Genomic DNA, 13012 nt, shown 5'->3' on the forward strand with positions numbered 1-13012 from the left:
TTGTATCTCTTATTTTCTTGAAGAGATCTCTAGGCTTTCCCATTCTATTATTTGCCTCTATTTCTCTGCCCTGATCACTAAGGAAGGCTTTCTTATCTCTCCTTGCTATTCTTTGGAACCCTGCATTCAAATGGATATATCTTTCCTTTTCTCCTTTGCCTTTTGCTTCTCTCTTTTCACAGCTATTTGTAAGGCCTCTTCAGACAGCCATTTTTCTTTTTTGCATTTCTTTTTCTTGGCAATGGTCTTGATTCCTGTCTCCTGTACTATGTCATGAACCTCCCTCCATAGTTTATCAGGCACTCTGTTTATCAGTTCTAGTCCTTTAGATCTATTTCTCAGTTCTACTGTATAATCATAAGGGATTTGATTTAGGTCATACCTGAATGGTCTCTTGGTTTTCCCCACTTTGTTCAATTTAAGTCTGAATTTGGCAATAAGGAGTCCCTGATCTGAGCTGCAGTCAGCTCCTGGTCTTGTTTTTTGCTGACTGTATAAAGCTTCTCCATCTTTGGCTACAAAGAATATAATCAATCTGATTTCATTGTGGCCCATCTGGTGATGTCCATGTGTAGAGTCTTTTCTTGTGTTGTTGGAAGGAGGTGTTTCCTATCACCTGTGCGTTCTCTTGGCAAAACTCTATCAGCCTTTGCCCTGCTTCATTCATTACTCCAAGGCCAAATTTGCCTGTTACTCCAGGTGTTTCTTGACTTCCTACTTTTGCTTTCCAGTCCCCTATAATGAAAAGGACATCTTTTGGGGGTGTTAGTTATAAAAGGTTTTGTAGGTCTTCATAGAACCATTCAACATCAGCTTCTTCAGTGTTACTGGTTGGGGCATAGACTTGGATTACTGTGATATTGAATTATTTGCCTTGGAAACAAACAGAGATCATTCTGTTGTTTTTGAGATTGCATTCAAGTACTGCGTTTTGGACTCTTGTTGACTATGATGCCTACTCCATTTCTTCTAAGGGATTCCTGCCCACAGTAGTAGATATAATGATCATCTGAGTTAAATTTACCCATTCCAGTCTGTTTTAGTTCGCTGATTCCTAGAATGTCAACGTTCACTCTTGACATCTCCTGTTTGACCATTTCCAATTTTCCTTGATTCATGGACTGAACATTCCAGGTTCCTATGCAGTATTGCTCTTTACAGCATTGAACCTTGCTTCTATCATCAGTCACATCCACACCTGGGTGTTGTTTTTGCTTTGGCTCTGTCTCTTCATTCTTTCTGGAGTTATTTCTCCACTGATTTCCAATAGCATATCAGGCACCTACCGACCTCGGGAGTTCATCTATCAGTGCCCTATTTTTGCCTTTTCATACTGTTCATAGGGTTCTCAAGGCAAGAATACTGAAGTGGCTTGCCATTCCTTCTCCAGTGGACCACATTTTGTCAGAACTGTCAACCATGACCTATTTGGAGTCCTGAGTAACCTTACATGGCATGGCTTAGTTTCATCGAGTTAGAGAGTGCTGTGATCCGTGTGATCAGATTGGCTAGTTTTCTACGATTGTGGCTTCAGTCTGTATGCCCTCTGATGCCTTCTCTCAGTGCCTACTGTCTTACTGGGGTTTCTCTTACCTTGGACGTGGGGTATCTCCTGACGGCCATTGCTCCTGACCTTGGACGTGGGGTATCTCCTCTCTGCCATTCACCGCTCCAGCGCTGCGTGCCTGCCACTCGCCAAGAAAGATTACTTCACAGTTGATGAATCTCTATATTAGCAATGGTACAGTTGTCTCCCAGTTGCCAGTAGTCATATATGGATGTGAGAGTTGAACTGTAAAGAAAACTGAAAACCAAAGAATTGATGCCTTTGAACTGTGGTATTGGAGAAGACTCTTGAGAATCCCTTGGACTGCTAGGGGATCCAACCAACCCATCCTAAAGGAAAGCAGTCCTGAATTTTCATTGGAAGCACTGTTGTTGAAGCTGAAACTCCAATACTTTGGCCACCTGATGTGAAGAACTGACTCATTTGAAAAGACCCTGATGCTGGGAAAGATTGAGGGTGGGAGGAGAAGGGGACAACAGAGGATGAGATGGCTCGATAGCATCACCAACTCAATGGACATGAATTTGAGTAAACTCTGGGGGTTGGTGATGGACAGGGAAGCCCCATGTACTGCAGTCCATGGAGTCGGAAAGAGTCAGACACAACTGAGCGACTGAACTAAACTGAACTGAACTGACAGTTGTCTCACACTGCATATGAGTACTCATCCTGGACAAAGAAAAGTATTTCATTTCTCAAAACAAACACCTCAGCTAGTGAGGTTTTGTTATTTAACTCACATCCTTTCCACTTTCTTTGTATTAGAAAAATCTCATCAACCAGAGCCTCATTTTCATATTGCTATGATAGTCATGCCTCAAAAAGCCAGCAAAGAAGAGGATGTCTATTTCTGAAACCACTATGGTATCATCAAGAATGGGGAAAATTCTGTGGTTTAATCCCCAGCCTTGTGTTTGAAATTAGCAGTTCCGCGTAAAGAGATTTTAATAATCAAATAAAGGCTACAAAACATTGAAGTAGCATATTGACTTGTCTATATTTCCAAAAGATAAGAGAGAAGGATGTACTAAAAAAAGAGGCTCCAACTGACTCCAAACTTTTGCTTTTTATTAAGATTCTCCATCTAGGAGCTTTCCTGGCAGTCTAATGGTTAAGAATTGTGCTTCTACTGAAGGGGAAACAAGTTTAATCCCTGATAAGGGAAATGAGATCTTGCATGCCTTGCTCCTGTGTGGCTAAAAAAAAAAAAAAAAAAAAATAGATTCACAGTCTATTATTTTCTTTTTCTCTTATCAACATAGATGATTGAACACATCTGTTCCCCAACTAATAGCATCAAAGGAAGAGTTTAAAGATACACCATTGAACTTCTGTTGTGTTTGTTTCCTTTTAATATTTTGTTAATTTCTTCATTTAAAAAATTTTTCCATTTATATAGGTTTTTCTTTTTTAATAAGTGCTTTAGTATTTTTTCCAGTTTACAAATATACTAATATTCTCTGTAATTATGCTTAAGCTAATTGTTATTCCAGCTGTTGAGGCTACCTTTATTTTAATGATTGCATATATTTTCTTTCCCAAATTTCCTCTTGGTCACTTTTTATACCCATCGGTACTTGATACATATCCATTTATTTTGTTTTGTTACTACTTCTTGTTCTTTTTTAATGCATACTGTTATTCCCTCAAACATACTGAGGACCTACATTTAGTGGACTTTTATTAACTTTTAAGTTATTGTGATCATTGGTGTATGTTGGGAAATTAGTCTGACATAAAGTGAAAATGGCCAGCAAAAGATGCTTGGCCAGATAATAGTTGATGAATGAGACTAGAAGCCAGAGGTTTTCCAGCATTCAGCACTTGATCTCTAGAGTAGAGAAGAAAGAAAAATAAACAATAATTACTTTTCTGGATCTTAATAGTGTGGGACTCAGGGACCATATGTTCTAATAGGGTAAGGGACTTCATAGAGAAGTATCTTAATTTGTGACACTCACTGCATTCTGTAAGTGTTCTTGTATAAATATTCTGGAAAGTAAGGGGCCATTGTGAGTACATTGATCACCTGAAATCAGAGATCAGATCAGATCAGTCCCTCAGTCATGTCTGACTCTTTGTGACCCCATGTATAGCAGCATGCCAGGCCTCCCTGTCCATCACCAACTCCCAGAGTTCACTCAGACTCATATCCATCGAGTCAGTGATGCCATCCAGCCATCTCATCCTCTATTGTCCCCTTCTCCTCCTGCCCCCAATCCCTCCCAGCATCAGAGTCTTTTCCAATGAGTCAACTCTTCCCATGAGGTGGCCAAAGTACTGGAGTTTCAGCTTTAGTATCATTCCTTCCAAAGAAATCCCAGGGCTGATCTCCTTCAGAATGGACTGGTTGGATCTCCTTGCAGTCCAAGGGACTCTCAAGAGTCTTCTCCAACACCACAGTTCAAAAGCATCAATTCTTCGGTGCTCAGCCTTCTTCACAGTCCAATTCTCACATCCATACATGACCACAGGAAAAACCATAGCCTTGACTAGACGGAACTTTGTTGGCAAAGTAATGTCTCTGCTTTTGAATATGCTATCTAGGTTGGTCATAACTTTTCTTCCAAGGAGTAAGTGTCTTTTAATTTCATGGCTGCAGTCACCATCTGCAGTGATTTTGGAGCCCAGAAAAATAAAGTCTGACACTGTTTCCCCACCTATTTCCCATGAAGTGATGGGACCAGATGCCATGATCTTCATTTTCTGAATGTTGAACTTTAAGCCAACTTTTTCACTCTCCACTTTCACTTTCATCAAGAGGCTTTTGAGTTCCTCTTCACTTTCTGCCATAAGGGTGGTGTCATCTGCATATCTGAGGTTATTGATATTTCTCCCGGCAATCTTGATTCCAGCTTGTGCTTCTTCCAGTCCAGCCTTTCTCATGATGTACTCTGCATATAAGTTAAATAAACAGGACAACAATATACAGCCTTGACGAACTCCTTTTCCTATTTGGAACCAGTCTGTTGTTCCATGTCCAGTTCTAACTGTTGCTTCCTGACCTGCATACAAATTTCTCAAGAAGCAGATCAGGTGGTCTGGTATTCCCATCTCTTTCAGAATTTTCCACAGTTTATTGTGATCCACACAGTCAAAGGCTTTGGCATAGTCAATAAAGCAGAAACAGATGTTTTTCTGGAACTCTCTTGCTTTTTCCATGATCCAGTGGATGTTGGCAATTTGATCTCTGGTTCCTCTGCCTTTTCTCAAACCAGCTTGAAAATCAGGAAGTTCACGGTTCATATATTGCTGAAGCCTGGTTTGAAGAATTTTGAGCATTACTACTAGAGTGTGAGATGAGTGCAATTGTGCGGTAGTTTGAGCATTCTTTGGCATTGCCTTTCTTTGGGATTGGAATGAAGACTGACCTTTTCCAGTCCTGTGGCCACTGCTGAGTTTTCCAAATTTGCTGGCATATTGAGATATAGAGGAATAAAAAATCAGAGATACAGAGGAATAAACATACGAATAATAAAGTTGCTAACATGTAGAGAGAAAAGAATAGACTTGAAGCTAGAGGTCAAGTCGTTTAATTACTAATTTTACAACTATGGGCAAGTAAATTTCTGAATTTTCACATCTGTAAAATGGGAATGAAAATGTTACTTATATTCCAAAAATGGCATGGAGACTATGTTATTCACCATAGCTTTGATGATCTTTAGAAATGTAGAATAAAAATATCAAATAGTATTCAAGTATAACAGGAAAAAAGTTCCAGAAAATATATTGTGTAACCACGCTTTGTTTGAAAATGTCTCTGGACCAGTAGTGGCTTAAGTAATGCAGCCCCATTAGAAATGGGAAACATTATATTAAAATACTTTTAAAACTTATCTGTCCCATACATGAATAACAGTACCTCTAGGTTCTTCTAGGTCCTGGTTAAATAGTTTCACATAGGTTCTGGGAGATAATATAGGAGAGATCTGCGTCCATTAGACTTAGGATCTTGTCAGAGATTCTAGTGCTTTGGCACTTGTCAAATTTGTACCTATGGAAATATGTCACTATAATAAACTTCTTAAGATTATTGTGAATATTCAATGTGTGTAAATTGTCTATGATTCCTAATGTATGCCTAATATATAGTAGGCATACATTAGTAGTATATATAGTGAAATTGTTATCATCAAAGAAACAAAGAGAAACAGAGTAAATTTGTCCATTCACCTCATTCATCTTCAACAGAAATCTCACTTCCAGTCAGTAAGGGAAAGTGGCTCATTGAACTCCCTGGCCTTATGGGTCAAATTCAGTCAGCCCTGTAATGAGAGCACCAGCATGGGAACCCATCACCCTGCCATCAAAGCCTTGGCCCAACATAGGGGCGAGTTTTAATTACTTGGAGGACAGATGTTTTGCCGGTGGTCCTGGTTTTGTGTTCCCTGGTAGTAGTGCCCTATGAAGTCTATGGTAGCATAAATTCTCAAACTCCTCATCACAATTTTAGACAAAGGAAAATCAGTTTTAATGGAATTCCTTTCCAGATGAAAATGACAATTATTTTTGAGTCTGCGCCTCCTGTTCTTCAGGTTGTTGCTGCTGTTTTCAACTCCTAATGAATCACTGTGCAACACATTGCATGTGAATTTATGCAAGCTGACAACTAAACAAGGGGTTATTTTAGTCAAATCAATCAGATATTGTATCTATTTGAAACGTTAATGTAAGCATAATTGATGGTGCATAATTAATGATTACCCAAGGCTCTTAATAATAAAATGATAAAAAGGTACGAAAGGAGAGAGGTGCCAAGGAACTTGGCTTTAAAAATACTGAAAAAGAAATTTGCTTCATTTTCTCAAACCACTGAAACCCTTTCTTGCATTTATAACCAAATCCCCTTGTGAGCTTGAGCACTTGCACACTGCTCTCCAGAAGCATTCTTGAATTAGTGAAGTGAATAAATATGATGGTGTTGCAGAATCCTGTCCTGGATCTTTCTGTGTTTAAATCTTGGTTCTAACAGTAGCTAGCTACCTGTCCTTGGGAATGCAATGAATCTCTCTTAGTTTCACATTTCTAATTTGTAAAGTGATTGTTACATTATAAGACCATGAATATATAAGTGGGGTGTGGATTAAATCAAATATTAAATGCAAAGGTTTTAGGTGTTTTCCAGAAACTTTGCACATACTAAATAAATGTTTATTATAATTTTTATTTCCTTTGAAACCTCTTTAGTTCTCATTTTCCCACACAAAAAGCAATTTTATAACAAGAATCTAAACCATATTGCTTCAACTTTCCACTTAATTCTGGGCTGAGAAACACTTGCTAAAAAATGAAATCACAACACCAAAGGCACAATTTATGAAAGAAACAATTGATAAGCTGGATTTCATTAAAGTTAAAAACTTTTGCTCTGAGAAAGATAATGTCAAGAAAATGAGAAGACTAGCCACAGATAGGGAAAAAAATTTTTGTGAAAACATAAAGAACTGTTATCCAAAATATATAAAGAATGTATAACCACCCCCCCCCCAAAAAAACTGATTTAAAAATAGACAAATACCTGATCAGACACCTCCCAAAGAAATCATACCTTTGGTAAATAGAAATATGAAAAGATGCTCAACATCATATGTCATTCAGTTCAGTTCAGTTCAGTCTCTCAGTCATGTCTGACTCTTTGTGACCCCAAGAATCCCAGCACGCCAGACTTCCCTGTCCATCACCAACTCCCGGAGTTCACTCAGACTCACGTCCATCGAGTCAGTGATGCCATCCAGCCATCTCATCCTCTGTCGTCCCCTTTTCCTCCTGACCCCAATCCCTCCCAGCATCAGAGTCTTTTCCAATGAGTCAACTCTTCGCATGAGGTGGCCAAAGTACTGGAGTTTCAGCATTAGCATCATTCCTTCCAAAGAACACCCAGGGCTGATCTCCTTTAGATGGACTGGTTGGATCTCCTTGCAGTCCAAGGGACTCTCAAGAGTCTTCTCCAACACTGCTTGCAAATTAAAAAACAATGAGAAACTCCTATGTGGCCACTCCTAGAGTGGCCAAAATACAAAACACTGAGAACACCAAATGCTGGTGAGGATATGGAGCAATAAAAATTCTCATTTATTGCTGGTAATTAAATGAGAATAATTTCTCATTTATTGTTCTTGACAAAATGCAAAATGATACAGCCACTTTGGAACACAATTTAGTAGTCTCTTTCAAAACTAAGCATACTCTTATCATATAATTTAATAGCAGTCATTGGTATTTTGTGAACTATACATTACCTCCATCAAAAAACTGTATATGGATGTTTTATAGCAGCCTTATTCATAATTACAAAATCTTGGATCTACTTTAAACGTTCTTCTGTAGAAACATGAATACACTGTGGTACATCACATAAAATGAAATGTTATTCAGTATCTAAAAGAAAAAAAAGATCTGTCCATAAAAAGACACAGAGGAATCTTAAATGCAAATTACTAAATGCAAGTATGCAATCTGAAAGTCTACATACTATATGATTCCAACTAGATGATATCTGTAAAAAACAAAACTATAGAAACAGTAAAAAAAAAAAAAAAAAGAGCACTGGTCACCTGGGGTTAAAGTGAAGGAAGGGCAGAACAGGCAGAGCACAGAGAATTTTTAGGATGGTAAAAGTACTTTGTATGATTTTATCATAGTGAATACATTTCATTATACATTTGTCCAAACTCATAGAGTACACAACATAGAGTGAAACCTAATGTAAACTATGGATTTTGTATGATAACAATATGTCATTGTGGGTTCATCAGTTGTACCAAATGTACCACTCTGGCGCAGGATGTAGATAATGGGGATTGTGCATGCCTTGAATGGAACATAATTGAGACCAAATTGTGATTCTGTACAGTCCAGGTTTAAAGTAGATGGCAGTTTCATGTAACAGCAAGCCAGGGTGGCAATCTTCCTCAATATCCCCAGCAGCCCCTAGCAGGTGTCCCATGGCTCTGTTGGTGGAGGAAATGGCAAGGGAGTATGCATGGCCTTTGAAAAGATGTTTGACAGCTTTGTTTCTGGCAGTGTCTCCCAACAGTGTGGAAGTATCATACATGTTGATACAGGATATCTCTTCAGGTTATACACCTGCATCTTTTACAGCAGCAGCCATATACCTTAAAGCACCTTCTCCTCCAGGATTGGGGGCAGTCATGTGACCAGCATCACCTGAGAGTCCATGGCTCAAAATGTCTGCATAAATCCAGTCCCTTCTTTGTACAGCTTGCTCGTTTCTTTTACCACCAGCACAGTGCACCTCCTCCCATTACAAAACCACCTCTGAATGAAATGGTCGACATGCTGACTTAGGATCAGAGCCCAGACTCTGGAAAATCTAGAAAGTGATAAACAGCTGATGCAAGAATCTGTACCTCCAGTCACCATCACATCAATAGAGTCATGTGTTATAAATCTAAGAGTCTCTCACTACATAAATTTCTGTGGTATAGGCTGTGGGTAATGCTTGATTGGGGCATTTGACTTTATATTGAATGATGACCTAGCCTGCTGCCATATTGATCAGAATCTGAGGGACAAAGAATGGGCTAACTTTATTGTAACCTTTTGTTTGAAACATCAAAGCACTTTCAGAAATAACTCCAAGAGGAACCATTCCCATGCCAATTTCAACACACGATCAGCTTCTGACTGAAGATGCCAATTAGAATCTTTCAAGGCTGACTCTGTAGCCCCAATGGCCATAGTGGTGGGAGAAGACATGGACTTGACATCTGATTTGGGCACAAAGCTTTTTTCATTGAATTGATTTTCATTGCAACCTCTTGGCACATAAGCACACCACTGCAAGGGATGTTGATACTCTTCACCGACCACTGAAAGGGTTCCACTCTCTCCCTGGACAGATGATCCCATACCAGCTGAGTTCAAACTCAAAGAGGTGTCATTAAGCTATGCCTATAATGACAACTTGCCTAGGTAATCAAAGTACTGGTATAGTTCCTAAAAACTTCCTTTGACTTATTAATCCTTGGAATACTCTTGTATATATTAAATGAGAGTTTGTTATTTTTAGGAAATTCTGTAAGCCTTTTGACAGCATGGTTGAGATTCAGAGAATCACAAATATTCCTATAACAGACCACAGCATATCCAGCAGGTATTCACTGTTGTTTAAATAGCTTAAAGGTTTAAGAAACAATGCTGCTGTTCAGTCGTTCAGTCATGTTTGACTCTTTATGACCCCATGGACAGAGGAGCCTGGAGGGCTCTGTTCATGGGATTTCCCAGGCAAGAATATTGGAGTGGGTTGCCCTTTCCTACTTCAGGGGATCTTCTTGATTCAGGGATTGAACTCATGTGTCCTGCGTCTCCTGCATTGGTAGGCAGATTCTTTACCATTGTGCCACCTGGGAAGCCCAAAATAACATTATCTGATTTTAATTAATACTTATTGCACTCATCTCACACGCTAGTAAAGTAATGCTCAAAATTCTCCAAGCCAGGCTTCAGCAATATGTGAACCGTGAACTTCCTGATGTTCAAGCTGGTTTGAGAAAAGGCAGAGGAACCAGAGATCAAATTGCCAACATCCGCTGGATCATGGAAAAAGCAAGAGAGTTCCAGAAAAACATCTATTTCTGCTTTATTGACTATGCCAAAGCCTTTAACTGTGTGGATCACAATAAACTGTGGAAAATTCTGAAAGAGATGGGAATACCAGACCACCTAATCTGCCTCTTGAGAAATTTGTATGCAGGTCAGGAAGCAACAGTTAGAACTGGACATGGAACAACAGACTGGTTCCAAATAGGAAAAGGAGTTCGTCAAGACTGTATATCGTCATCCTGTTTATTTAACTTATATGCAGAGTACATCATGAGAAACGCTGGACTGGAAGAAACACAAGCTGGAATCAAGATTGCCGGGAGAAATATCAATAACCTCAGATATGCAGATGACACCACCCTTATGGCAGAAAGTGAAGAGGAACTCAAAAGCCTCTTGATGAAAGTGAAAGAGGAGAGTGAAAAAGTTGGCTTAAAGCTCAACATTCAGAAAACGAAGATCATGGCATCTGGTCCCATCACTTCATGGGAAATAGATGGGGAAACAGTGGAAACAGTGTCAGACTTTATTTTTCTGGGCTCCAAAGTCACTGCAGATGGTGACTGCAGCCATGAAATTAAAAGACACTTACTCCTTGGAAGGAAAGTTATGACCAACCTAGATAGCATATTCAAAAGCAGAGACATTACTTTGCCAACAAAGGTCCGTCTAGTCAAGGCTATGGTTTTTCTTGTGGTCATGTATGGATGTGAGAGTTGGACAGTGAAGAAGGCTCAGCACCGAAGAATTGATGCCTTTGAGCTGTGGTATTGGAGAAGACTCTTGAGAGTCCCTTGGACTGCAAGGAGATCCAACCAGTCCATTCTGAAGGAGATCAGCCCTGGGATTTCTTTGGAAGGAATGATGCTGAAGTTGAAAGTCCAGTACTTTGGCCACCTCATGCGAAGAGTTGACTCATTGGGAAAGACTCTGATGCTGGGAGGGATTGGGGACAGGAGGAGAAGGGGACAATAGAGGATGAGATGGCTGGATGTCATCACTGACTCGATGGATGTGAGTCTGGGTGAACTCCGAGAGTTGGTGATGGACAGGGAGGCCTGGCGTGCTGCGATTCATGGGGTCGCAAAGAGACTGAACTGAACTCAACTGATCATCAAACGACCTGTTTGCACTCAACTGTTTTTAGACACTAAGTCTTCTCAGACATTCCAAGACAATGAAGTGAAATGGTGATTCATTTGATTCACCCCAACAGAACTTTATAATGAAATATATACAGGAACTCCCAGCCCAATACAGACGGCAGAAAGCATCCTTTCTCAGGACTACCAAAGCCTAACTATAAATAATATTTCTGGTATCATTGGCACATAACACATTTCAGGTCCTATTCTTTGAGGTTGATGTGAATGGACTCTCTTGATCTTCACCTTGGAGATAATCAGAGTTTCTGGGACAGTGAAGGTCAGTGTAGGTGGTCAACTCTGCATCTCGCCTGACACCCAAGGACAAAAGGAAAAGACCAGGCGCAGGTCCTCCATGAGCCTCTCCCTACCTAACCCCAATCGAACTGGGCACTGGAGGGTGGACAGACAACAGCAGTGGGCACCCGGTCCCTGCCCCTTGCTTCTGGGGCCCGTGCAGCAGCAATCCTCGGCACAATCACCTTGTTTGGTTTTAACTGATAATTTTATATGATTCCACTTTCTCTCTTTTCTTAGCATATCAGTTATACCTCTCTTTTTAGTTTTTTTAGTGGTTGCTCCCATTACTTGATATTCTGTTTCATTTCATCTTTTCCTGTGATCTTTTGCACATTGCAATCCTGAGTTAATTATTCTTTCTCAGACACCCTTGTACTTCTTATGACACTACAAGACATTTTAAGGTATCTGAGCTACAAATATAGACACCAAAAAGGCATCGTCAAATTATTAGTCAAGTAAAAATTCCATTCTTACACATGTGTAACTTTCTTCCCCATTGTAATGTTAAAGTCATTTGTTGAAATTAAATACAAGCTATATTCACCATGTCAGTGCTGCATAATAACCATGCAGAAACTCGACAAGCTTCAACAATATGCTTTTAATAATCTCATGAGTCTAAGAGAAAGAGATTTATATTGACCTTGGCTGGGTGTTGTTTTCAATCTCTGCCTGCCTCAGTTCTACGTCTGGATTGGCTGGCTGTCAGTTGATTTAGATGGTCCTTTCTTGGGAGACTAGGCTACTGGTATTTTTAGCTCTACTGCATGTGACTGCAACCTCCTATATGTAACCTCAGACATGTTTTAATGGAAATAACAGAGACACAAATGCACAAGTAGATTATATAAAGGTGTTTATAAGCCTTTTCATGGCTTCAAGTCTACTAACTAACATCCACTGATCATGAGTCATAAGGCCAAGTTCAGATTCAAGAGATGAGGTAGAGCTTGTCCATAATGGGCTGGCACTGTAAAGTTATATGACAGAGAATATGGGTTAAAGCAGGGCAAAAATTAGAGCCAAATACTTCAATTTTCCATATTCACTTCCCTTTTTTACTTTTAATCAGTTTATAATGTATAGAGCAAAACTCTTTAAAAAATACCAGTTAGTGTTTTGCTTGAACTTTACCCAGAAAATGCCACAAAGACAATGATTTAAAAGCAAATATGCATTTCCTACTTCTGACTTTTCTATTATGAAAGACAGCTATTCAGTGGAACAAAAAAGGGTTCTAGAAATCTCAGTTTGAGGTGCATTTTTTGTGTATTTAAGAGTCAACACATTCAATAGTCAGGGCAAGTCTCTCAAGTGTCCCTCTGAGTTAGGTAGGACACATTAAGTTTCTGTAACATGTCCATGGTACTATCTCTTGGTTTATACATATGTAAGTGTTTCAGTTGCAGCACTGCATAATTAACCACCA

At 39.4% G+C, this 13012-nt stretch overlaps 1 pseudogene; it reads right to left on the reverse strand.

Annotated features, from left to right (window-relative positions):
- Positions 1–8242: 8242 nt before the first annotated feature.
- Positions 8243–9632, reverse strand: LOC147370852 (3-oxoacyl-[acyl-carrier-protein] synthase, mitochondrial pseudogene; annotated as a pseudogene).
- Positions 9633–13012: the final 3380 nt, after the last annotated feature.

The sequence above is a fragment of the Bos grunniens genome, chromosome 6 (assembly GCF_055505025.1).
Source record: "Bos grunniens cultivar Pamir isolate PY7600 chromosome 6, Bosgru_T2T1.0, whole genome shotgun sequence".
Classification (NCBI taxonomy): Eukaryota; Metazoa; Chordata; class Mammalia; order Artiodactyla; family Bovidae; genus Bos; species Bos grunniens.